The sequence below is a fragment of the Strix aluco genome, chromosome Z (assembly GCF_031877795.1).
Source record: "Strix aluco isolate bStrAlu1 chromosome Z, bStrAlu1.hap1, whole genome shotgun sequence".
In the NCBI taxonomy this organism is placed as follows: Eukaryota; Metazoa; Chordata; class Aves; order Strigiformes; family Strigidae; genus Strix; species Strix aluco.
In genome coordinates, this window is record NC_133971.1 from 14,327,350 (window position 1) to 14,350,238 (window position 22,889).

Genomic DNA, 22,889 nt, shown 5'->3' on the forward strand with positions numbered 1-22,889 from the left:
AACTAGTTTATACAAAAATCTTCATCATTTTTAATTATTTGTGACTGGCGAGCACCAAAGAAAAATGAACATGCTGACACTGCAAAATCTGCTTGAGAAGGACTCAAGGCAAGGGGGACAAAAAAGTGGTGCTAAACGTGCAACGGACAGTGCCGTTACACTTCCAACAGTGCGCCTTCACACCACTCTCACCCTAGCCTCTTTTGCCCTGAGGTGCTCACACGATGGAGACCACAAGCACCGGGTTTGGGGAAAGACAACCTAATGCAGCTCAGAGACAAGGCTTGCAGTGGCAGTGACCAGCAACGAGGGTCCCAGATGCTTCACTGCAGGAAGCAGCATATTTAGGTGGTGCATAGGCAAAACATCTCTTTACAAAGTGACCGGTGCAGTCCTGCTCTGCACAGCCCTGGGCAGCCATCAGCCTCCCTCCTGACAGCACAGCCTGCCAGCTGGGGCCCTGGGGTCACCAAGGCACTGAGAGATTACTTCTTTTATTATACATACATGTATCATTTTGCATTGACTCCAGATCCCAGCTCAGTGACTGCACATGAGAGGATAGTTTGCACAGTCTCTACCGACAAGCAACAGTTTCTTTAGGGCACAGATGTTGGCATTTGCTTTTCAACACCTCCCTGTAACTTTACACACATGGTCTGGGTTTATTTTGAATCAACATATCACAGCATACAGTTTATAGCTGTCCTCAGACCCACTTCCAGGAAAGGACTCTGACTGTGTCACCCCACACCGCCATCACCTCCGCTCTGTGCCTGCTAAGGTCGTTGTGCCTCAACTCAAGCAGGAAGAGTATGTGTTGGAAGAGTCAACCTTCCCTGGTGTTCTCTTGGTGCTGGACCACTGCAAAAGCCAGGCACTCTCCCTGCAAATCTCCCCTAGAGCACATTCACCCACCTTCCTCTTAGTTAGAAAGAGTATGAAATATTTGCTGAATAAATTATTCTTGGTTCAGGCATAGTGTCTGCTTTCCTACCCCATCACCTTTCTACTGAGTTTTTCAAACTAACTGACCTTCATGTCTTTAAGACTGCTCTATTTAGGTGCAATGACTAGACCTACACCAATCTTTGAAGTCAAAGCAAAACACCCAAGGACTTCCAGAGCAGCCTGTCAATTGACTGCCTGGGCAAGGAGGGTACCAAGATGGGATAATACCCAGGTATCCTCCCAGCTGTAGGCTTCTGCACACCTCAGAGCAGCTATCTGCATGCCTCAGGCATTGGCCTCTGGCTGCACATAAGGTCAAGCTTTCAGCTTGTGTTCTGGAGGTACAAGGCATCTAGTCTTGAGGACGCTTGGTGGTACCCCTCAAAACACAGCATAAAAAAGCTGGCGTTCCTGTCTTCCAGCCTGGACACGGGTCTTTGCAGTATTTTGCTATACTGAGAAAAGCACCATATTCTGGAGTCAGAAATAAAGACACCTGTGAATCTCTAATTTCTTAGAAAAGGACAGATGGGAGAGGGGAAAAAAAAGTTCCAAACATGCTCTTAGAATGCCTGAAATTTTCTTAAAAAAAACACATTTTCTAAAAAGTAAATAAAGGAGACTGAATGATTTTTGCTGTGGTAATTTCAAAGCAAACTGCATGGTTTTGGCATCTCTTACTCATGTTCATGACTGCTTAGGTCTGTCATGTTTATAGAGGAGGTGAAACTAAGGAAAAGAACCCCCAGCAGGATAAAAACACACTGAAAATTAGGACCAGCCCCTTGTCTTGTGTATCCTGAAGTAGCCTACTCATCAGTTAGAGATGCTGGACTAACTCTTCCATCACTTCCTTATCAGAACTGCCAATACACCTACACTCCTGCAAAAGCTGAGGCAGCCCACTGGATTCAGCTTGGCATCAACTCAGTAGGCAAGTGCTGTGCTACATACAATAAACCCTAAGGATAAAGTTGTCAGTGTCAAGGCAGTACTCTGCAATGGTTCAGGATATTTGATCTTCAGTTGGGGCAAACCATGGTCAATGACACTGGAGAGTGAAGACACTTTGTACGATCTGTGCCTGCGTCAGCCCTCAGGTCCCGGTGGGCTCACTGCAACTCTGATGCTCCAGCTGTCATGTACTCCCAGGCTGGCGTGGAATAATGGCAGGCCGAGCATCTGGTTCTCTACATTCATGCTGGGTTTCCATAGCTCTTTTCCATAAACAGTCTGATCTCTATTTTGATAGGGCATATGTATTCTTCTCTGAGACCCCTGTTTCCATCTCTGGCTATCCACTCCACCCTTCCTTGCACTGTATCACAGTCCTTTTCTCCACCATCTGCTGCAAGGAGCTCATTTGTCAAGGGACAAGATCTTTAAGGATGTAAAGGAAGAAGCCCGTCAACACCACTTCGTCCCAGTGTGTTTGTTGGAGGGGAGCCAGGCACTAGCCAGCCATGAAGAACTTTGAAGGGCTGGTTTGTTTAAATGCATTTAAAATAAATGTTTGTCAAGGGCACAGTGCCCTCATGTCAATGGAAAGGGGCCCACCCTGAAAGGAAACCAGATATTTGAGAATGCCACTTCTCCCAGCCAAGAGCAGCCACCTGCCCAGGGTGCTGCAGGTGCAGGGGGACCACACTCAGCCCTGGGTTTGTGGTGCTGAGCAGAGACGGTGCCAAACTGCTGCTGGTATACGTGACTTGAGCAGAAAATTGAGAGAAGCAGCGCTAGGTGGGCCAGCAGCAGATGACCATGCTGGAGTCAACCCTGGTCATCGTGGTGTCTGGGCATGCCACCAGCCAGCTTGCTGGCCTCACTGTCTGGCTTTGCAAATGGGCTGCTGATTTTGAGAGACACCAAAAAAAATGCAGGACGTTGCTCCTCTTGATGATGTAAGGGCTGGGGTGCCTTATGGAGCTAAAAGCCAAACTCCATGCTCTGAGTACAGTCCCCCACATGGGCAGTACTACAAATGAGCTCCTGCAAACTCCAACACAACAACCTCCATGGGTGCAGCGTGCAGAGGGGAGGCAGGGGCTCATTTTCCAGCTGCAAACCACTGGACTGATCTGCTGAGGTAGAGGTGAGCACTCACCTCGTCACTACCTGCTCTGAAGCAGTGATTTATTTTTTTGTTCTTTTCCCCCCAGACTCCTCCATTGCTTGGTGACTTCCCACAGCAGAGACGCAAGGCCGAAGGCTCAGAAAGAGGCACGTTTTAGAGGAGCACAGAACTGGGGCTGGCAGACCACACCAGCAGAGACTGCACGGGGGAAAGTGAAGGACTGCAGTGCACAGAGCCCATCGGCATGCGTCAGACAGGTGATTCATTGCTCTGGCCAAATGACAGCCAGAACTACAGTCACACCGTGACACACTGACATGGACTGTATTTATCCCACACCTTCAGGAAAAGTTAGACATCAGCATGAATATTCTCCATATATCTTTATATTCACCCAAAGCTAAACTGCTTCAGTACCAAAGGATTCTTAGTAGGGACATAAGGGAGCAGGAGATATTTCAGAAAATTTAAGAGCTCTAGAAGTGATATAAGCCAGCCTTCCTTATAAACTAGGGTAGTACAAGTCTAGGGCCCACACTGAGCCAGGACTTGAAACAAGTGCCTTATGTTAATCAAGGGAGAAGGCAGGAAGACTCCCAGCTCTCCAGTGAGAGAAGGCATGAGTTTCCAGCCCCCACGGTTTCTGTAAATGTTTAATATTCCATTGTTTAGAACTGATTATTTCAGATCTGGAGATCAGATCAATGCACTTTTTCATGTTTTATGGTAAGCAGGAAATACTGTGGCAAATCTCAGAGCTCTGAGTCAGTGGGGAATGGGTACAGCGAGAATGAAGGGAAGTTATTATAGGGGTGGTGGTCATATTCCCTGGTAGAGTTTTTGGGAGCCTATGCAGGAAGAGGAGACCCAGCTGGTATTTTGGCAGCAATAAGGAGCCAGCACATCAGCTGCTGTCCCATGCTGTGCCCTACTCCCTGTTGACAGTGACAGCCGTGCCACTGCCCATCATCATCAGGAGAGGGTTCTTCCCCCATTCTCTCCATGCAGCACTGAGTGAAGTGTGCACTGCCTGTTTTTTGCCCTCCCTGGCTCTGAAGAAGGATTATTCAGTCCTTATTGCAAACGACTGAATGGAAAGGCTATGCAGTAGGTCTGAGTCACAGAGATGTGATGAAAACAAGCTGAAGAATTTAAAATGCCGGCTGCTGCCTGATGCCAAGTCAAAATTAATCAGGCTACTTGATCACTATTGTGATCGCTAACAGAGAAGTGTATGTATATTAACTCGGTTTCCTCTCTATTGCCCAACTTGCCCTGGGGTTCTATAATTTACAGGTAATTAAATTCAGCAAAGATTATTGAAAAACAGGAAAAGATGCCAACCTCTCTTTTACTCATCTGCCAATGAGACTATGATATAATATATCATTTAGCTTTGGAAACCTCTCCTATAGAGTCACACTAAAGGGAAATTTAACTATGCCAAAACCTAAAGGGATCGTCCTCATCCCTTGGAATGAACTGTATTAGAGTAAAAATCACTTAGGAAAATCTCTTCTGCCAGTAAAAGGCCATTTAAGTCTAAGACCTCACCCCTTAAGTCTTTACAGAAGTCTAACTCCCACAGAAGCCAAATAGGAGGGTGCCATTGTGGGTCCATAAAAAATTTGTCTAGTTAGGGCATTAGAGGGAGAGAGAAGGACTATTCTTCTTTATGGTACTAATCAGGATAACGTGGAATCTGCACTCATGTTTCAATCCACACTGATCTGCAAGAGCTCTCTCCAAAGATGTTATGATACGGTATATCTGTGGAGTAAGACTACCTGGGCATTTGGTGGCTCTCTAACCAGAGCCCCAAAAGTTTTCAAAGTTAGACTTGTTGTTTCCTTAACAAATCATGTAAAACATATTCTTTCACAGGAAAAAAAAATACTCCAAACTGTTTAAGAAACAATCAGGAACGTGCGCCTGGATTTTGAAGTTAGAGAGCTAAATGAATTTTTGTGTAAATTTAAAAAAACACTGATAGTTTGGTTCATTTTAAATATCCAGAAATGGTGTAATAATTTAAAAATAAATTAGTTAGCTCTGATACTATTAAAGTTCACCACAAGGCATAAAGGAAGACCACCTCTCCATCTGAATCTCCATCTTTTTCTCAGGAGAACATAAAGTATCCAGGCCCATCTACCCTGGTATCCTGTCTGTCAGTGACTATTGGCAGCAGCTAAGGGAAAACATGATCCTTGTTGGTTTTTTTACCCATGGTCCAGCCATCAGTGGTTTGGTGATTTCCTGAGCCAGAGGTCATGCCCAGGCCATCAGCTTCAATAGCTCTTGATGGAACCTTCTCCCACCTTATTAGGTGTTTCAAGTTTTTTTATCTTTTATACATCTGGGCCATAAAACATCCCGTGTCAATGAGCTCTGATCATGTGCTGTGTGAAAAAGTACTACCTTGCCATTAATTTCATTGGTTTGGGGTTTTTTTTCACAGTGGTTTCATTACTCTTGTCTTTTCAATAAGTGCAAAAATTTAAACTAGAAATGTATATTGAAGATTCTTCTTAGCAACATCAAGAGCTGGGTGAGATAAATTAGACTATGTTCACATAACATGGGCTCCTGCCAATTTAAAAAATATTTTCTTCATTACTTTCACAATTCTTTTTTTGTTTAATTTGCCTTGTGCGCAGAAAGACTACTGGCTTGCTGCCTCTAGAGCTGTTCCTCACGGCTCAGTGCAGCTGCACAGACCTCCTGTGCTGGGGGGCAAGTTGCACCTTCTGTGAACAAGAAAGTCATTTCTAGGGCCTGAAGTCCATCTCCAAAAAAAATTTTTCAGTCCACTGCAGACAAATCATTTCAGGATGATGACATAAAAACCTATGAGGTTAGACCAGATTCTGTTAAGGTCAGAATCTGACCTAAATTCCCCCAGGGAGCAGATCTCATGTTAAAAAAACACATTATGTTTATTCTTGTTGCCTGCTGCATCTTGCCAGTGGGTGGCATGAAGCCATCTTGAGGGTTACTACCAGGGCAGAGTAGCATTTTAAAACGTTCTGAACATAATTGACTCAGTAGTCAGCTTTCCAGTCCTAATGGGCTGGCTGTTTCAAATTAAATTGAGTTACACCAGAGCCCCTAGTCCACATCAGAGGATAAGAGCATGCAAAATGGAACTGGAAAAATGGAGCCAGTTTGCATTCCTACTTACGAACATGCAGACAAATCAGCTATTAGTTTATTGGCAATTCATGCAACTTAAAAATAGCCATGGAAATCTGTACCCAGACCACTACCCTCCCTCAAAATCAGCTAATCATGATTGCAGTAACAACAGAGTGCCCAAGTGGTAAATTCCTGATGAAGCTATTAAACTGGGGCCAGAGAGGGAGTAAAAGGCAAGGGGTGAAGAGGTTAGCATATATCGCCAGTCCCAAATACCTAGACCTTGTGAGTCAGAATCATGAGGTTGACTTGAAAATTCTGATAAATTCGATGTTTTGTCTTACATATTTTGAGGCTTTAGTTTGTCCCTTTTGCACATACCATAGGGTCAACAAACAAATGTTTCAGTAGTTAATTTGGGAACCTCCCTCATTGCACATCCAGGGAGGATTTGGGGGAAAAAATAAACACCAAAAGCTGAAAACACATCATGATCTAAATGGGGAATAGGTGTCATATCAAAATAGGAGAGGTCCTGCCACTGACTGACATGGAGGAGGGGGCAAAAACAGTATAAACCTTTCCTCCACTCCAGTAAGTGCATGCCTGCAGTCACAGTGGATCCGTGAGAGATGGCATCAGACCATGCCATATCCAAAGGGTCACAGAGATCAGGGTGGTGCTCTGCCACCTCTCACCTCAGAGCTGCAAGATGTGGTGGGGGAAAGCAGAGATGACTGAGCTGCCTGCACGTAGTTCAGGTAAGATCAGTAGCACAGACATGCCTACATAGTGCTGCACTGGAGCTAACAGGACTCTGCTGTCCAAGCCCCTCTACTGAGTTTGAGACCTTGACCTGGCCCATGGGGCACTGCTCTACATTGTGTGGATGTACCACTGGGAGGTGGGTGCACAGCAGCCTGGAAATCTTGAAGCAAAATAGCTAACCATGCACTTGCTTTTGCATTTTGTTTGACTGTGGCTTTGGATTGTCTTTTTCAGTGTCATGTTCAGTGAAAAGAACCAGCAGGTTTCCCCTGCTCCTCTGCTGTACGTCCTGACTCTGAGCTGCCAATCTTGCTGGGGGGACAGGGAGAGGAGGGAGAGGGAAAAAGTCTCTTGTATTAACTATAGTTTAGCCTGGTTAGAGAATTTGGACTATTACTGTCTCGTGGCTAGCGAATCATTGCTTTTACAGATAAAGTATTGGCTTGAACAAGGAATGGACATCCACAGAGGAAGAGAAGGCAAACTGATTTAAGATCCTCTGGATGACCCTATTCTAGAAATGTTACAATTTTTCTAAATAAATGACATAGTAGTTCCACAATGTCTGGACAAATACCTACTGAATTCACCCCTTTGAAGGGTTATTCCAGGGCACTCTTCCAGGTAGACTGTAAAGTTGAAGAAACCCCAGCCCAAACCTCCTGTCACAGCCCTGAGCTTGAACCATTGCAGTGGGGTAAATCAGCACAAGCATCACAGCAAGCAAAAACCCCCCAAAACTCTGAATCTTGAACCCCTTACTGAGTCCTGTTCTTACAATTTTTGGTCTACCTACACATAAAATTTTTTCCAGACTTTGAGGGAATATTCAACTTCTGGAAGTTACAGTGGTGATGCAGTGTAAGATTTCAGGGCCATTTGTGATTTCCTTAAGGGTATATTATTCTCTTGCTGCAAACACATGTAATTCTTATTAATAATATGCGAGCAGTGTGTTCACATAAAGAAGCGATATACCCCATAGTGACTAGAGAAAGGGTCTATCCATCAGACTGAAGTTTGTCCATCCAACGTGGCAAATCACTTTTTCATGGTGGTTGCAAGCTATTTTTGCCTGTTGCTCAGGGACATTTCTTCCCAGGGTGGTGCTGAGTGCCCTGAGGGTCCAGTCCCAAGCGAAGAATGACCCAGGCGGGTGCAGAAGGAAGCGTTCATGTTGTGTACGCTCTCCCACACCACACTAAGTTACACTACACAGTCTGAAAGCAGTTCTCTTACACCAACTAATCAACACTGATTTAGGATTAAACTAATTTTTCAAGCTGTGGAAGTAATTAATCTTTCTGCATTTCAAACACTGTCATTGAAGTCACTGCCCATCCAGCACCCACTGCCTTTCACTGTGCTGGCAGCAGTGATGCTTAATGGCACACCATGTTGGCCATACACACTCAGGAAGAAACCCTCATCAACCCAATTTAGGTCTACATTACCACAGTAAAGCTCAGACCAGCTAGATGACAATTAGACAACTGGCTTAATGTCTTCACACAGCACGAGCAAAACCTCTGATTCATTTACAGATGAGCAGGGAGAAAGCTGAGAAATTACACGTGTAAGATAAGCATGCGCACCCATGTGCACATCCAACCACGCTACCAGCTATCCCTCTCTTCTGACTGTTTCAACTTCTCAGCCAAGCAGTGTCTTCTCCCAGTCTCTCTATCTCTTATTTACTCTGCAGTTTATCTCCACATACATCTTCAAAATTTTTCTGTGCTTCTTTCTAAATAAAGACAGTGGAAGAAAATCCCCTGTTCCCTGGGGACAATGATCTGAATTTATTCCTTGCCAAATCATCAGTCCGAGAGAGCAACAAGAACATTCCTGTTCACAGGAGATCATATGCCAAAATACACTGCGTTCATCTGTAAGAAATGTAAGGGGCTGGAATCCTCCTGCTTTAACAGATCAGGTGGGAGTTTAATCTTTTACAGTAATGTTCTGCATGGAAAGAAGTCCTTGTCTACCAACTAGAAGTTTTCTTGTTCACAGCTAGTCCAGAGTCATTTTAACAACCCTGATGCCTGATGAGGCAGGTAGTTAGATGTTTGTGGCCACACCAGAGTAATTGCACAGGTCAAGTCAGATGCTGGGACAGCAGTATGGGCAGAGCTTTCTAGACACCAGAACTAGCAGCTGCCCCAGACAGCTCAGCCATATGAAGATGGGAAATAATGCAGAGGTTTGCCAGCTGTGCTGACCACCTGTATGGTTGATGATCAGGAAGCCATGACCACCAAGGGCACAGAGAAATTCTCCATCACCTTCACAGCCTAGTCCAGGCATGTCATGTTCATCACACACAGGATGGAGGGCATCAGAAGAGAACTCTGCACACGTGGAGCATAGGTGTACCACTCCACTGCAGTCCATCTGGTCTGTCCTCTGGTAGACCCAATGCTTCAGGAGCAGCCAGGTCATTGAGCACAGTGGTAAAACTACTAAGCATTTGGGTTTTGTTTCTTTTCAAGAGTCTGGGTAGGCTGTACCCAGGTAGGCCTCAGAGGTGACAGAAGATCACCTGGGGGAGGCCTACTGAACAAGAGAGGGGCCTGAACTGCTTCTGTCCACCTAATCCTACAGCATCTGAGGAGGTATCTATGGACACAGCAAGGCCACAAGAAGGGTCTGCTGCTGCTCTCCATCTTTTTCCCACTCACTATAGAGGACATAAGGAGAGGCACACTAGCTGACAGAAATAGTTTCCACAATAATGTGATGGGTCCTACTGGGAGATTTTTCTTCTCTTAGCACAAAGAAATTACACGGGTTTGTGGATCAGGATTCCTTTTTTGGTTGCTGTCTTTGTTTGTCCCTCTTTGCGTTATTTTTTTGGAAGCCATGTCCCATCTTGTCATTGACAGAATATTTTTTTAAACAGGAATGGAAGAAGTAGGTCCAGGTCCTCACATAGTCTTTACTCCAAATCCCCACAAGTTGCCACTCTCCACACATGCTGCCCTGCATTTTGTGGCCCACATATTCCAGAAGGATTTTCAGAGGCATGTGGCAGGCACTATAAAACCCTGAATGAGCTCTCACGGAAACCTAGTCCCTTACCTCAGCAACACAAATGGCAGGAAAGTACGCCTGAATATTCAGCCCCAAACAAGGGATGAGGAAGAAAGGAGAAATAAGGCTCAGCTCCTCACACGCGTTAGCTGTAATGAGCAGCCTGAGCGATGTCAATCCCAATTCAAAATCTGTGTGTTATTTTGGGCCACTGAAATTTTGTCTTTTGCATGGTCTCCTTGCTTTGATCTGTCTGTAAGGGAATTAAAATGGCTTGCTATTGGCAGACCCTAATCTTCCAAATACAGGTGGCAACCACTTGCCTCACAGGAGGGGTATTCTCAGTCACATTTGGGAACCCTTGAGACAGACAGAAAAAACAATGTTGTATGATGCTGATGATCAGACAATCTTGGGTATTGCCAGCCACACCCCTTATAGTTGCCAATATCCCATATGGAGACTTTCATTTGAAACAATGCCCTGCTTTTCTATAATCTGTCCCAAAGTGGGATTTCCCGTTGTTTTGGCTGTTCAGCAGACTGATTTATGTCAACTGGTCTGATTATCAGACAGTGCAGTTTACAATAATAACGAGACAGCAGTTAACCCAATTTGACATGTCTTTAGGCAGTCACAAGCGACAAGCTTCTCCAGAACAGGGAAGGCATTTAAACCAGTTGCCCTTGTTTGGTGAGGATGAAATAGAGCTGCAGTTCCTTTGTTGAAGCCTGAATGCTCTGTCGAGGGGGTGAGATTCATAAAACACATCAAGTCATGAAAGGGGCAAAGATTCCCTTTCAAGTGGAAAAAACAACTCATGATACTAACAGTGACATTTTTTTCCCCCTTTTTTTTCTTTTTCTTTTTTTTTTTTTACCAGCACAGCTAACTGTGCGGTGCGTTGCACAGATTAAATGGAGCGAGATTCCATGGAAAGCATAAACAGGAAGATCTTCAACTCTGGGAATAGGGTGCTCCATCAGAGGTGAAAAGTTAAATGCACCCTGCAGCAATTGTTCAACTTGTAAAGATTAAAATTAATGCCTTGGTAAGATACTTTCAGGAGTATTATGGAGAGTGATTAATGCACATCTTTAGCCATCATTACCTCCCCCACCCAACCCCCAAAAACTTGATGATCTGCATTTCTTCCTTTTATTTTTATTATTTTAAGATTGCTATCACTATACTGATTTGACTCCAGTTTCTGACCAGAGAAAGAGCGCAGCTATCCTGCCTGCATTCAGACAGACCTGCCAGTTATGCAGTAATTGATCAGTGTGAGCAGAGCGGAGAGGGCTGGAGTCAGAATGTGCTGTGCAATTAAAGTAACTACCCACTCAAAACAAAAGCAAGCTCCACAGACTTGCGTTTCCTTCTTGTACTTTCATTAGAACATGTGGCAGCAATAATGCTTACAAAGTGGGGAGCTTTGTCACTGCTTGTTATTTAAAAATAAGTATGTGTGAGGGTACTTCTTTCCTTAGGGAAAGTCTTTCTGGTTTGGGCAGCAAGAAGTAAGCACACCAGCAATAGGCATAGTCTAAGTGGATGCCATGGACCATTTCATAAAGGCTTTTTGCTTAGGAAACTTCCTCAGATCTTCATACGTAGGACCAAACCATCTAGCTTCCCATCACTTTGAGAGTGCCTGGTAGTTTCAAAGGACTACAGAAAGGCTCTGGTGGCCCATTGAGGAGAGATCTGTACCCAGACTGGAGACCTGGGCACTATAGTAGTAGAGAGGGTTCTGGAACAAAGCACTTCAACATGTGATGCTACCTCAAAAATGCAGTTTTCCAGGTATTTTGTGGGATGTCCATAGCAGACCAAGTCCTTTGGGAAAACAACTATTTAAAAAACATTTTCTTTACTTTTCAGTGGGTAAATGGGATTTGGTTTGTAACCAATGCTTGGGTCTGTCCTGAACACTTCCCAGAATAAAGCAGATCTGAATGTCCACATGCAGAGTCTCACCAACCTTTCCCATGGTGGGAGCCAAGCAGGCCCCTTACTGGCCACCTGCAGGAGACCTAGGCCATGTCCACATAGCTTTGTTTTCCCCTACAAGCCACTGCTTTGCTCTGTGCAGCTTGGAGGAAACCTTCAGCTACGTCTTCATAAAATCCTGCTGTGCCAGTGAGGTGATAGGTGCAGAGGGCAGGTGCCATCTCATAACCTTTAGCAGGGCTGTAAGTTTGCTGAGCCAGACTACATCCACATGTATAGGCAGCCCTATCAGGCTTTGGAGCAAAAACGTTAGCACAAATATTACACACTTCCTCTAGGCATATGGCACTTTTCATACATATAACACCGGAAAAGAGGCTCTTGTTCCAGTCACTATTAACTTTAAATTTAGCCCTTTGCTTTCTACATCAATACAAAATCACTGGGCCGTATATTCAATTTACTCGGATCTATTCAATCCCATTGGTATCAATGGTTATGTATGGGTATGAATCACCTGCACAGTACTGGGTAATAGTCTCAGTAGATTCAGATTTAAACTCTTTTTTATGCTGTTAATGTTTCAGTCTGGAAAGGAATTTGGTACCTATTACTGGAGGGTTTCATGCTTTATCTAGTTATAATGTTTTAGGACAAAAAAAAAAAACCCACCCACCTTACAATAATTTGAACAAAATATTCATTATCTTACTGATAAATCTAAATACAATGTGTTGTTCCGTACTTGGTCCAGCCAGCACATCTGTTTTCTTGGCTTTATGGTACTTAGCACAATGAATCATTTGCCTCCAGTCATTCGCTGTCCTGGCATGTTATGCTGCCTAAATCTTAGGAAAATTCCACCCAGTCTCCTCCAGATAATCCAGCCATGCCAGACTCCTTGTTCCCACAGCAACAGCAATGGGATCCGTCTAACTTTCTCTCTCAACATAAAACCCCCAAGTTCTGTAGTTTACAAAGGCTCCCTTCTTGCCTGAACAACTTGCCCCTTCCCAGGGGAAAAAAAAACATGCAGCCTGTTTTAAAATGCCTTCATGGGGCTCTTCTGGTCCCCATAGCTGTCTGTATTAATAAATAAATAAATTAATTAATTAATTAAAATTAATAAATAAAACGGGTCATTCTCTGGTCCTCATAGCACAGCTCACAAATGCCTCTCTCTGCCAAACAGAGTGGTCCAATTCAAACCCTCTTTTGGGAAACAATCCTGACCCAGGCTAAACCTTGGGGCATTCCTGGGGATTGTGCTTGCTAGAGAAGGGGCACACAGTCATTTAAGGTGTATCAGGCAGGTGGGGTCCACTGCCTGAGCCTTTCTGGGTTTTCTAGTCTATGTAGAGTGATATCTGATGGGACGTAGCCAGTGCATATCTTGGCAGGCCCTGCTGCCTGCAGACAGGGTGGCTGGCTGAGGGTGCTGCCAGCAAGGTAGAGAACCTGGCCTGAAACAAGATGGGAGAGCTTGGCCAAAATGCATCTGCATGCATAGTTTACTTCCTGCTGAATATTAACTCTCATAAAAGATGTCTCTATTTAAATTATCCAAAGCTCTTCAATAGAGTGTCAGTGAGCAATGGGATAGTGACCTATGGGTTTGGAAAATGCCTTTTTGCAGAGTTCATGGAGGCCAGGGATGGGACTGAGGCTCCAGGTGTCAGGAACAGCAGTGCCATGGGGCCAGAGCAGGAACATCCTCCTGGCACAGGAGACTGTCTTTTTTCCCCACGGGGCTTCCCAGAAGTTTTCTGTACATGTGTAAAGCACAAGCAGGAGAGGTAGAAAGCAAAGGTAACAGGGGGGATACCTGAGCCCAGAGCAGACATCTTCTGGTAGAGATAGCACAGGGGCTTACAATTATTTGAGTACAGTCCAAACCCAGGCTCTACCCTGGGGAAAGGCTCTCTTTCCCTTCACACCTCTCCACGTGGGTCTGCGAAAAGGCCAGGACTCCTCCAGCTGAACAACACCTACCCCATATCCCTGCCCAGGAGTGCCCTGTCATCCATGAGTGAGGGAGGTGAGAAGACGCAGCAAAGGCTAAGTTTGGAGTCCAAAGCCAGCTACATACATATCCACTTCAGCAGGATAAATGTCTCACTAAGTCTCCCTGACCCAAATTTGCATCCCAAGATACAGACAGCTACCCCACCTAGAAACATCACTGTAGTTTGGTTTGCAAGTCATCTTAGAAAAACACCAACGCAGGAGACATGTGTTTCAGGGAAAGCTCAGCAGGACAGAGGCAATACCCTGCCAGAAGAGGGGCCACATGTCCCCTGAGCTGGGACTTCTCAGGAGGAGCCCATCCCAAAACAGCTTGTAGAGGCTTGTTGAACTCCTCTCCCTCTGACAGCAGAGGCAATAATTTAGACTTTCTATAGCAGAGGTTTTTAGAGATCTTAACCATAAGCTCCTGGGGAGTTCCCAGCTGTATGTTATGCTGATCACAGTGCGAGATGTTATTTATAATCTATGGTATTAAGCACTAGTGCAGAACAAGGGTAAATGTTATAGCACTGCTTAAGCAGCCTTCTTGTATCATCTGACCTTGGGCTAGTCTGGTAAAAACAACCTTTGGGCCTCCAGCGTGTATCCAAGGACCAGAAAATAAGGAGGGAATCTCAAGAACAAGAGCTCTTTGACAGGGTTGCTGCTGCTTTCTGGCTCTAGCCGCATTTTCTTCCTCACACACGCCAGGAACTTAAAGCTCCAGTTTATAAAAGAAAATACCAAATACCTGATGACAAAGAAAAACAGTAAATCTAACAGTTCTGAGGCTTTTCTCAAGAAGTTTGGGGAGTTTAATTCATTAAGTGGTAGAAATAGATAGTTCAGTATCTAGTATGGTATGAAAGCTTGGAGTACCACCAACCAGAAATTGGAGAGGAAGACAAACTGAACTTTTTTACAGTCCCACTCAAAAACAGTCTGAGCTTCAGGCAAAAGTTCTCTTCTGCTTTAGAAAAGCCAGTTCTCCCATCTCAGAAAACCAAACTGGGACACTTTGGATAACTTGTTCGTTAAACAGTTAAGTGGCAATAATTTGTCTGTTATAATCAGTCACCCAGACACCACTCCATTTTGATCTATTGACTATAGGATTAAAAAGTTTATATTAGAGGATAGATGAGAAAGAGCAAGCTGCATCCCCAGGGACAAATTCTGCTCTTTTCAGCCTGTGTAACTGAAGGATAGGAGCATCTGACTGAAGGGACATAAGACATTTTAAAAACTGCTCCCAGGTCTCCTGACGGCCCTTGCCTGTTGGGAAAGTGTATTTGGCTCCCAGGCAGTTGTGTAAGTACTGTGCATTGCGTGAGGGAGGTGCTCCATTATTTATTAAATAGCCAAATAAACAGTCACATAAACCCGCTGTGAATGGTCAGACCAAAAAAATGAGATTTTTTGCCTTTGGGCAGAGTAGCCCTTCCACACATTCCTTGACAGTTGGGGTTTTCTTGTCTTTTCCAAAATATCCTTGCATATTTAAACCATGATGGGACTTGCTGAATTCATTTATGGCAAGGCATTCCTTTGTCCTTTCTCCCAATTAAAGTTCATAGAAAACACATGTATGTCTTGCTATTAAACAGGAAACTTATTCCAAATGCACTAACTCCTTGCTTGATCAGTTCCCTTCTTTCAAGTAAAGTGTGCTCAGTGCTCAGTCACTGCCCTGCCCTAGGCTGTGGACATCAGGAAGATAATCTGTTGTACTGTTTCCCATCTAAACTAGAAATTTCTAGCCACTGCCCATTTTTCCAAAGGCTATATTTCTAGGGAGCTTTATGTAGGAACAAAGGTTGGAAAAACCCTCCTGTCCTGCAGAATATGGTCCTCCTCCACCAGAGGCAATAGCACTATACAAGCCCTTTCATAAATCTAAGGGGGAATGGGAACTTTCCATCTATATTCCTGCTACAGGCTCTTCCAGACCAACACAATTTGGAAGCTGGAAATTAAAGGTAAAAGAGAAGGAAAAGAATATTGTACCATAGCATTATTACTGCTTAAGGAACCTAATGTTCCCAGCCAGCTTCCCCAGGTCACTATTTTTAATTTTACCAGCTCAGATATTGTTAAGCGATTAGCCCAAATGCTTAACCTCAATTCTGGGTTCTGCAGATTGCTTCTACTAGGAGGAGAAATGTTTTAGTCAAGTCTCTCTCTCTGTCAGACTAGACAGTCTGACTTCTTACAGAGCACTGACAAATGTCCTGTTTCCCCCAAAGCTGTAGAGCACTTCCCTACTCACCCCTCTAAGCCTCATGCTGGCCCAAACTGCTCAAAAAACTTACTGCCCCTTGGCCTTTTCCTTCATCTGATACCCCCTTGATTTTGTGGGTAGCACCTAGCAGATCAATTGTCATTTAACTTGGGGGGGAAGTGAACTTTTTCTCTCATTTAATCCTTAGATATGGTATCTACCATCTTCAGTGAAGTATATGATAGACAGAAGTATATCTATGCTCATAGATAAAAGACATATTAAAAGAGTCATCCCTTTTTCAGCATAAATATGTTAAATCTCATAAGCTCCAAATATCCATACCTCCTTGTGTCATCCCTTAGTTGAAATATTTCACCACAAATAGTACCAAACCTGAGATCTTTTCTTTTCCTGCTGCTTACCCAAATATTAATTGGCAAAGGACTTTCCCCTTTGTCTTGTGGTCAGTTATTTGCTTCCACATATCCCTCATGGGAGGTCTTATCAAAAGCTCACTGAGAAGCTAAGCAAGTCGTGATGCTTTTGATCATCTCTTCTAGCAAACCCCTACATCTTTCTGCTTCTTAGAAAGAGTGTTGGTTTGGTAGCATGCATTCGGCTGCACAAAACATAATGCAAGTGAGGTTTTGGTGGTTTCTCCATAGATACACTCTCCCAGCCTGCAGGATTTCCCACTGTACCCCAATGCCAAAGGCACACTCCACTGCCCTCTCCTTGGAAGAAAGCCATGCACCTGATCCTCATTTACAAGAACATAGCCTGACAGAGTGCTGTCAGAATAAAAGGCTTTAAAAATAATTTACAGCCATTCTGGGGTCCTGTTACAGAGACAAAGTAGGACCAGTGAATATGAGAATTTATATTTCTTACTTTCAGTGTATCATCTATTTCATTTATTTTAGGTTTGCTGAATGAGTAATGTCTTGTCCCAGTGAAAGCCTCTAGAGGAGATCTGGAGGATCTATCACCTGCATTTTTCAAGTAGCTCTGCGATACATCAGCTGGTATCAGTCATTTGATCTCCTGTAAAAGAGCCCTGAAAGATGACTTTCCGTATCATCTTCCTCACTTCAACATGATACAGCTCCCTTCTCCCTTTTCTATGCTTCTTAGATGGTCTTCATGGCAGGGGCAACAACACTACTTCTTGCTCCTGAGAGACTGAAGTAATTTGTAGATATTATTTGCCCTAGTATCTCTGGCTCTCTAACACTCATATCATTTAACCTTTCAATTTCGTTTTTATGCCTAATGTGGCAATGTCTGCTCCATTCCAAGGTACTTGTTGTGCTGGGATGTGTGGTTTTTACACATGAAGCACATTTGGGGGGAAGGAGGAGGTTCAGGGCTTAATAAAACTTTGGGTTGCTGTTTGATCATGGAAATTTTTCTTTTTTTCCTACTGTCCAGATTGTATAGGGCAGCTGTGAGGGCTCTGGAGCCCTCAGCACAGGAAAGGCATTGGACCTGTGAGAGCACAAAAATTGGAGGGCCACAAAAATTGTCAAAGGGCTGAACTACTTCTCCTATGAGGAAAGGATGAGACAGTTGGGGTTGTTTTGCTTGGAGGTGAGAAGGCTCCAGGGAGACCTTATTGTGGCCTTTCAATACTTAAAGGGGGCTTATAAGAAAGATGGGGACAAACTTTTTAGCAGGGCCTGTAGTGATAAGACAAGGGGTAATGATTTTAAACTAAAGAGGGTAGATTTAGACTAGATATAAGGAAGAAATTTTTTTACAGTGAGGGTGATGAAACACTAGAACAGGTTTCCCGGAGAGGTGATAGATGGCCTATCCCTGAAAACATTCAAGGTTACATTGGATGGGGCTCTGAGCAACCAAATCTAGTTGAAAATGTCCCTGCTCATTGCAGAGGGGTTGGACCAGATGACCTTTAAAGGTCCCTTCCAACCCAAACTATTCTACAATTCTATGAAAGAAAAGCCATACACACAATCAAAGATGATGCCAGTATATCTCTCTGATTTTCACAGGAAAATTCAAGGTCCAGTTTGAAGGGGAAGATGAGAGAGGCTGAGCTCTGGAGGAAGAGGACACATAAAAATGGGTAGCTGGTACACCTCTGGACTTCATGCTCTCGTCCTTCCCATGGGCGAGAAAAGCAAAACAGAGAGGTACCTATTTCAGGATAGGCTGCTCACTTTCCCAACACAGATTGAGATGCTGCTGGCAAGCCAGCCATAGGACAGGGGGGCCAGTGCAGAAACAGAAGCATTGTCTAAATTAGAGCAATTCAAAGCCCACAAATCACCAGGACAAGCAAAGGAATTAACCCTGGTTATTAACAGATACTAGAAACTAAATGTCAAAGCCAAGAGCATACAGCCCCATTTGGGGCTGGAGATTTTCCGGATGACTGTAAAAGCAAAGAAAATATGGTGCAGTCTCAGGCTTCCAGATGGAGAATGGGGTTAATCCACTAGAAAAAAGGTACATAAGTATCCAAAATCAGGGAAAGGAGAAATCAGATTTCTCTTACCCAATCAGAACAGAGAATAAAAGACACAGAATTAAAATCTGAAGCCTCATAAGGCCTATTTTGGATGTATGGTATATGGAGCAATTTTGTTGCTGGCTTCTGCTAACTTTAATACTCTAATCATTTAGTGAAATGGAGAGTTGTTGCAAAGGAACTGTAGCTCTTTTATCTAGTCTATTAGAGTATCCTGTTATAAGGTGGCAACTGCATCACTAACTGCTACTGATCCTGTCCACCAGTACTGAGGACATATTCTGCTGAAGATTTCTGTTTCTGGCAGTGTCCCTGTGCTTCTGCCTCCTCTTCTTGTGGTGTCCTTGCTGCACTCAGGTTGTAGTGCAAGACAATGCATCAGCAGCACAAGAAACAGGCTGGTCTCCACAAAAACAGATTGAAAATGGGCACAGGGGTTTTTAGACCAAGGGCAGTTGTTATCCCAGCTTGCACAACAGCTTTAGGGAGAAATCTAGAGCAAATTAAAGATTTTTCCTTAAAATCAGAGAGCAGGCAAGCAGCCCAATTTCTTAATAGCTCAGCTGTGCACACCCTCACGTGTGCTCTCCCACAGACACTCACAAACAGAGTTTATGTGTGGTGTAATGGGATGCCTCCGCCAGTGAACTGAGAGTGAAAATTAATCTGCTTTGATGGCAAAACTACAAGTATATTAGGAACAAAATTGAACAGAGAAAAGAAATCAGGCCATTGTCATAAAATGTTGGCCTGTACTATTACTTGGATAGAAGATCACCAAAATAAAAGTGAGATGTTCCAGAAAATAGTTTTGATGATTTAGTATATAGTATTCTTCCAAGTCAATACTGAAATCCCGCTCCAGTAGATGATTAGGAAGAGCTATGCTGTTAGGGGCTCTGTAAAAGAAAGTGCACTTTAAAATGTCCCATGGCACCTTAGTTTAGAGTAGGAGATATTAATCAAGGTGTCTAGAACAAAATCCGTAACTCGGCTATTATATTCAGAAGATGCTTAAAGTTCCCTGCAGTTTGTCATCTTTATTTTCTTTCCTGAATCACTGGGTGCTGTCCTCTGTTCAGGACTTTGCTAGATTTCACCCCACAAGTGGTTCATTCACTAATGAAGGAAAGCACATTAAAGCATGCCTTCCCAATACTCATGAGTTACTTATGCAGATATTCCAAGTGTTACTTTTATTTCACAAGACTGTGGACCCTTATGTTCACTTGAAAAGCTACCTTTCCAGTTTTATCAAGTTTATGCAAAGTGCCATTGGAGTTCAATCCACATTCATCTTCTTACAAAGTCTTAACTCCTAACTCAGCAAAGCACTTCAAACAGGTTAATGATTGCACTGACTTCAACCCACAAGTAAAATTAAGGCTGTATTTCATTAATTGACTACATCAGCACTTTATTTGTCTGAGCTTCAACTAAGCGTGCTTCAGAGGAGACACTGGAATCTTTAAATGACTCATGTCAGTCTGAGTAAAGGCTGAAAACTGCATTTGTCCCATTTATTCACTAGAGACTTGAAAAAAAGTCTCAGCCTCAGCATGGTCAGTGCATGGTTTGACTATAGCAATGCCAAATTTTTGCTCCAGCCTTCAAGTTCTAGTATGTCTGGGTGTTCCCTCTCAATTTATAATATTGCCCATGTAATCATTTATTTCAAATGCAGAGGATGAAAGCCAAGCTTTGTCAGGCACCTTCATGCAGGTTCCTGTTTGTTAGATGCTGTTACCCATTGAAATATTATATTGCCTGTGAAAATACTGTTTAAACAAACCTGACTTTTTTAATCTGCATCATTATCTCAGGCTCTCTTCAACATCACTTTGAAGGGTAATAAGGAACCCTGTGATACTCCACAAGAGCTGGCACTGGCAGCAGGAAGTTTGTACAAACTGTAAGGGCTAAAGCAGCTCCCATTGCATCAACTTGGAAGGGTGGTTTAGGAGGCAACAGTGGTTTATCTTTCCTCTGAGGATCATCACTACCTATTCGGTACAGGTGCACTGTCCTCTGTAGTGTCAGTGATGCTTGGTTTAATTGTCTGCCTTGTAAGTGTTCAAACAGGCCTTCCCCATGCTTCCTTTTCTGCTGCACTTAATCTTGGCAGGAACACCCTATAAATATACCCAAGCTTGCTTATTATCCTTTAAACCTTCACTAAAGTTTTCCTTTGTAATGCTAAAAGAAAAACTGAGGTCTTCAGTCCCACTCTGCAGCCCCTTCAGCTCCACAGGCTGCCCATGCCATGTCATTACTAGACATGGTTCCCATCAGTGCCTCTAGTTGTATTCCTCTGTAAGCTCCCACTCTGTGTATGGTCTAACTGGGGCTTCATCTGCACTTGGATGGTGTGTGGGGCAATGAAATCCTGTTCAGTGCCTGGGTTTGGGTGCTCACATAACATCTGTGCCTGTAATGCCCTACATGTGTAGGCAGCGAGGCAGGGCTGTTCTTGCACTGAGCTAGCCAGCCCCCATGCCCTGGAAAAGTGTATTTCCTCAGCCTACATGCTGCAAGGAGGCTCAAGAGGAAGGGCACACAGATCTCCTGCTCTGACATGAAGGTCTTGATTGCAAATTATGCCATAATCTGTATTCCTCATGCCACCTTGGTTTACAGACACAGTATCACTAACACAGGGCTTCAAAAAGCCAAGCCCAGCCAGTGCTGGCCCTGGTTGCAGGAACACAAGATGCTTAGATGGTTTCCAGACACTCCCTGTGAGTGCAGTGGCTAGGAGGAATACCAGGCATGTCACTCCAGCCAGGAGCACCATCACGCACCTGCACTCAGTAGGCTCACTGCAAATTTGGTCACAGCGTCCCCTTGCCTCCACTGCAGCCAGAGCCTGGAGGAGCCATGGGAAGGGTTTCCTCCTGCACTGGGGAAGCAGCATTGCTTCCCACCCCTGCAGAAAATGGGTGCTCTCAAGCATGGAAAGCTGCCACATCCTCAACCTCCTTTCCTATCAGGCACATCTCCCCAGTGCAGGGGAACATGCAGTTTATGGTCAGAGCTGGTCCAAAATGCAGATGTCAGCTGCCATCAGGCAAGACATGGTGGTTAGCTGCTCTGTATCGGCATCCAAGAAACAGGGCAGGGTGCTAGGAAGGAAGAAATAGAAAGGAAAGTTTGGCTACTCACCAAATGACGTGCAGTGACAACAACAAAATTACCATCCATACAGAGATCATTTCATGGCCCTGAAGCTGTAACCATGCTGCTGTTGTTAAAAAGAGGACAGAAGTGGAAGACCAATTCCAGGTTTATCACAGAAGGGAATTAAGTGTATTCCTTAGCTGTAATGGCTTATGAGGTCATCATGGCTTATGCCATATTCTCCGTTTTTTTCTTTCTTGAAGAGATATTTTATTGTAAAAGAAGAGTGGCTAATGTGCACAATTTTATGCGATTATGACTGTGCATTTTTCCTGACAGAGAAATAAAATGAACTTCAATTCCCTTAGTCTGTGCACTATAGGGTTGCTGGTGCCCCCCACAGTATCATTAAAAAAAAATTACCGGAGGAGACTTTTTACTGTTCTAATCACCTCTCACTTGTGCTGCAAATAGTTCAGTCAGGACTACCCAGGCAGTATGTATTCATCAGGGCTGCTTTACATCAGGCCAAGCAGAGGTCAGACTACTCAGAAGATCAGATAAAAGCATAGTTTGTGTTTCCTTGTTGCTGTTATTTTTCTGAATTTTCCGTGTTGGATTCTCCTCCCTATTGCAACTATCACCTTTTAAAATATGGGAATTGCTAATGCTTTTATTTTTGAAAAGAGAGGACTGCTACAAACCTAAACCCCACCTGCAGCGTAGCCTGACTTTTGCATTGTCTAAAAACAATACAAGACATGATATAACCAACAACTGAAAACCAACTGCAATCAGTATGCCAGTTAGCATGGTGAGTAAAACCACCACGCGCACATGGACACCTCATTCTTGTCAAATTAAGTAACTGATTACATGCACAAACTATGTGAATGATTACAACAGAGATGTTCATCATCAGTAAAATGTGGCTGCAAAGGGCCACAGTGATGTGGTGCAGGGCAGGGAGAGGAAGAGGGGCTCAGTGCCTTGTGAGTTTCCCCAGCTCCATCCCTGCAAGGGTGGGAAGCAGTGCTGGAAAATCAAGCTCCTGGCAGTGCACATCAGTTTTGGAAACCTGATTTGCACAGTGTAGAGGGACTACTTTCCCAAAAGTTTCTCCACCA